This window comes from Lactuca saligna, chromosome 7 (assembly GCF_052625555.1).
Source record: "Lactuca saligna cultivar CGN05327 chromosome 7, ASM5262555v1, whole genome shotgun sequence".
Lineage (NCBI taxonomy): Eukaryota > Viridiplantae > Streptophyta > Magnoliopsida > Asterales > Asteraceae > Lactuca > Lactuca saligna.
In genome coordinates, this window is record NC_136423.1 from 33,201,527 (window position 1) to 33,206,845 (window position 5,319).

Consider the following 5,319-nt stretch of genomic DNA (forward strand, 5'->3'; position numbering starts at 1 on the left):
CTAAGTGATTGTTTTATGGTGGAAGCCCTTTGCTACACACTTCTTACTAAGTTAGGTGAGTTTGACTTTGAATTATGTTTTTCTTCTATTAGGTTTTACGTGATTCTTTTTTACTCACGTCTTTAGCTATTATACCTATTACACTTATATCCTGGTGTATATCGTATATTATGTATGTGTTTTCAAGTACATATATACAGTAGTGAAAGGATTTAGAGGGACTGGTCATCTTCTATGCACTGCTGTTTGTACTAGGGAAAACTTTTTTATGCCCAAAATTATAGAGAACTTGGTAAAGAAGGGAAATCATAACTCTTATAAGAACCCTACGTTCTTTACATTTATTTATGCTCAAAATTATCCCCAACTCTAGAGAATATGCTAGTCAGCACCAACAAATAAGTGAATAAAGACTCGGTAGGCCGTGATCAGAGTACATTGAATTCACCTGGTAACCCTTCATGTTATTCATCTTCTTTTTCTTTTTTTCCTTGGTTTTATCCCCTTTATGTTCTTAATTATATTAATTATTAAAAATTAAAAGTTATTGTTATCGAAATAGTCAAATTTGACAAACAACAGTGACATTTGACTAAAAACGTTTGGTGATAGATTACTTACAGTACATGTCATGCTGAAATGTTTCTTTAATTGGAGAAAAAAGATGAATATATTTGATCAATTGGATTGACTAAAGGCATGTTTATTTACTCAGTTGGATTACTTAAAATAATAAACATGCCTTGTTAAATTGTCGTATGACTAGTCATGTATATATCTTTTTGGTGATGACCCTTACTATTATTACCCACGTCCCTAGAGCAATGCTCCACAAAGGTATTTACTTCCTTTTTTGGAAAAAATGTATTTGCAAATGCCATCGTTATAAAGAAGTGATGGTATTAGTGTTTGTCTCCGAGATTCTCATATTTTATTTTAGATTTCTAATTTTTTTTCCCCTAAAGTGCTACCTTCTTTATGTTCATGGATTATGATAAAATATTAAAACTAAATGATTTTAATATGATTGTTTTGTATCTTTATTCACGGAATAGAATTAATACCACTGAATATATTTAAATGCTTATTTTTATCCCAAAGTTATAGATTTTATTTCACTTTCAAGCTTAAAACGATTAAACATGTAAACATGAGTGTGAATTTTAAAACTTTGGTATTTGATGCTTGTCTGCCACTTTGGTCTTAAATTCCATCTAAAATGTGTTTTTTGTTGTCCAGACATTGACAAGAAATTGTAACGGCTGATCGACTCAATTGGTTTTCATGTGCTGGAGTTCAAGTACCGATACATATGTCAACTTCTGACCAACATGTAGGTGGGTGGCATGTGCATGGGCATGGGCATGATCGTGGGATTGACATTTATCATCCTGTGCTAGCTTTCAATACCACTATTGTTACAATTGCTGTTAAATAAGGGTCTATACTTGTACTCTAATTCTAATGACTAATAGATGAGATCCCTTGAGAGATGTTTTCAGTTTTGTATGGGTTTATGGATGCAATGCAGGTTATACTGGATAACAAAGAGGGCAGGAGAAAGGTCTGGCAGTGGATTGATGAAAGCAAATGCATGGCATCATCGTGCAGATGTTGTTTCATCACTTGATGCTCTTATAGGGGGTTGGTATGAAACATTAAGCACTTGATTTGACATATGAAAATGGGTACTCATTCGTTCATTCATGATTCAGGTGGATCTATTCTTGGGGTGAGGTTTCTTGATCCCCTTGTTGGGCTTGTTGTCTCTCGCATGATACTAAAGGTTGGGCTCCAAACTGGTTACCAGAGGTAATATTTAACAAATTGTACTCAAATCAAGAGTAGAAACTATTATTTATAATAGTTGAATCCTTTGTCCAGTATTTTGGAGCTGGTGGATGCTGCAATACCATCTCATCATTTGGACCCAATCAGAAAGACAGTGTTACAAGTCAAAGGAGTGGAGGCAAGTTTGAGATGTTAGATCGAATACTACCCAAGCTAAAAGCTACAGATCGTTGGGTATACTATTATATTCCCACTGAATTCGAGTCAAGTAATTTACCTTAATTTTCCCTTTGTAATTATCTTTTGTTTATAGAATTGAAAAACTTGTAATATGTCAGTTATCTTGTAATATCAGTTATCATTTTTTGTTTAGATGCTTTTTATTGACTAGGCTGCTTGGTGTAATGGAGGATTATTTATATTATAAACAATACATGTACCTTTTCCCTAGAGGGGGATACAAGTGGTGGTGATCGTGGATCCTTAATTGACCAGTTTAACAAACCTGGATCTCCATTTTTCATATTCCATCTCAGGTAATCAACATTTTGGTTCTATTCTATTTTTTTAATTATTTATTTTTTCATATAGCCTTTTTTATTTCATACTATACGTGATGGAGTCGTTGGAGTCAATCTTCGAGCTGCTGATACAGTTATCATATTTCACACGGACTTGAACCCACATGCAATAATTAAATACATATATACTTAAAAAAAGAATTCTATTTTAGTAGTAATTTGATTTTTCACTTATGCTTAATGGTTTTATGTCCATGTGTGTGGTTAGGTTGATTTGCAAGCACAAGCTAGGCTCACGGAATTGGTCATAAGAAGGAGGTACTTGTTCTTCGGTTAGATACGAAATGTTCACCTCACATTCACATCACTACTTAGGAATATTTTAGGTTAACATGTCTGCTTTGAAAGTACATTTCAACTCATTAAAAATGTGTTGATGTAAGGTTAAATCAATTGAAGAACAAGTTAGAGGTTTAGCTAAGCATAAACTTGGAGTTGCTAATCAGAGCATTAATGCTGGTTTTTTTGACAGTAACACAAGGTAGTTCATGTTACTTTTTTTGTGTGTGATATTTAAGATGACAATATATATGCAGGTATACACACACACACAAACAAACACACACACATGATTACATTGAATCTCCAGGCACCAAGGGTAAAACGGTCCAACTTGGACCAAAATTGAGAAGGATGGTTAAACACCAAAGAAATCATCTCCACAGGTAAATATGTCAATTTTGAGTAAAAACTTATTAACTTTGTAACTTGCTATGAAGATCTAGAGATTGATCACCTAATCGACTTATTTGTTGAATAATCAGGTTACTAGAGACTTCAATTATCTTATCAGATTATTTAGTGGGTTGTGTCAAATGGAATTTGTTATTAGGAATATGTATGTTTTCAGTACTCCCTCTGACTCCAAAACCATAGACATATATGAGTCATGCTGTTATTGTGTTTATCTTTATGAAAAAAGAGATACATATTGTTGATGTTTTTCTCAGATTCCAAAAGGGAGGGAAGTGGACGACAATGATTCCTTCATGTTTACTGATGTATTTACTGCTTCTCTTTATCGTATAAAGGTGAGATCAATTAATTTTTTTATACAAATATATAATGTGAAGTTCATATGAAATTGGTATGGAATGGAATGAATTATTTCATTATTCCATTCCATTCCATGTACAGGTGAATGCTATCCAATTGAAGGAAATTGTGGAAGAAAACGCAAGCACCATAGAGAGTATTCCAAGATTGTCAATATCTAAAACAAGGTTTCCCTTAATAGCAATGTAGTATTAGGTTATAAAGTTAGGGAAAACCTCTTAATAACAATGTACAACTAGATCCCTTTAATATCAATGTATTACAATTTTTTGATATGATGTTATTGGATTAAATACATTGCTTTTGTATATATTTGTTACATATTTTGGTATTATACGTAAATGAGTATCGTAAAGATGCGTCATAAATGCATAATGGTTGTTGAAGTTTACGACACGCAAATGCGTGTCATCTTCATTTATGATAGGGCTTCCTTGATACGCATTGCGTGTCATATACATGCGCATCGTAAGGTTACGACATGCAAATGTGTGTAGTCTTCCTTTATGACAGGGCCTTCCTTGATACGCATTGAGTGTCAAAACTGCGCATCGTAAATGCGTGTCATAAATGTGCGTCGTAAATGCGCGTCATAAATAGACGACGTGCAAAAGCGTGTCGTCTCTCGTTATGACAGGGCTTTCCTTGATACGCATTTGTGCGTCGTCTGAGCGTTTTACGACATGCATTACGCGTCGTAAAAGGCTGTTTTTCTAGTAGTGTTAAAAGATACTCTGATTTTCAAAATAAAGCATAAACAAATCGGTCTTTTCTGGCCGTAAAAATGGGGATGTCACAGTTGGTATCAAAGCATTAGTTTAAGAGAACTAGGAATAAGGATTTATTTCTAGACTTAAACTTAGAATGTTAAGCGATGATCATGAGGAGTGTGTCTAATATATTTTAGGAAGTACACCTGAATAGACACAAGCACTAGCTTAATTAGGTAAGATGCCTAAAATGCTTTTATGTGCTAAATGATTTGTGATGCTTTATGCTATCATTTGATCGGATCAATGGTTTGTTGCCGATTGAATCTGGAAATTTTATGTGTTCAGATTTCTAAACGTTTAATTACGGTATTAGAACCGGCATATAACTTTTCGTAGTAATTAGGAGGATTACACATCTAAAACTCACTATTAGAAAACAAGCCTTTAATGACGCGCAAACAATGACACACACGGATAGACGACACGCATTCGCACGTGCCCTAAAAATTAATGTTAGTTTTCCAAAATTTTAAGGATAGAAGACACGCATTTGTGTGTGCCCAAAAAATAGTGTTAGAAAAGAAAAAAAAAGAAAGAAAGAAATACAGAGGGTGCCTTTCATAAAATGTGCGTCATGTAACAATGTCGCTTTATAATTTTTTAATGAAACACGCCTTTTAGGCGGGACTTAGCAAACACGGAGGAAAAAAAATCCCAAAATTTTGGAAGACCCGCTCATTCTTTCCTATCCACTGCCGATGACCTTCATTTTCTCCCCTCCTTCTCTCTGTAAAACCTAGCAGCCGCCACCATCAGAAATATGGTTTTATGTTGGCTTCGTTCTATGTTGTAAGAACGCGAGTCTGATCCTTCATTAATAGCTAAAGGGGGGAAATCCCCCAAAATTTTGAAGTACCCCGCTCACTCTCTCCTTAGATCTCCACTCGACGGATCGACCTTCATTCTCCCCCCCCCCCTCTCTATAACACCCTCGCTTCCTTCTAGAAATCGAGGACCATTCTTTCACAATCGTATCTTTATGGCGACGATTAGACACAATAATCTCAACATAAAATTGGTAACTGAACCCCTCTTCACCTCTACCCTACTCCACGTACAACGAATCCTCACATTTACAAACCCTAGTCCAGCTGCACTTCTAGCCTTGGTGCTATTTC

At 34.8% G+C, this 5,319-nt stretch overlaps 1 pseudogene across 1 annotated transcript; it reads left to right on the top strand.

The window, feature by feature from the left end:
• The first annotated feature begins 1,266 nt into the window (after nt 1-1,266).
• Nucleotides 1,267-3,259, top strand: LOC145006140 (metal tolerance protein C1-like; annotated as a pseudogene). Its single transcript, XR_013662813.1, has 8 exons — nt 1,267-1,440; nt 1,532-1,644; nt 1,716-1,812; nt 1,885-2,327; nt 2,581-2,630; nt 2,756-2,853; nt 2,962-3,037; nt 3,137-3,259. The product of XR_013662813.1 is annotated as a metal tolerance protein C1-like (transcript).
• Nucleotides 3,260-5,319: the final 2,060 nt, after the last annotated feature.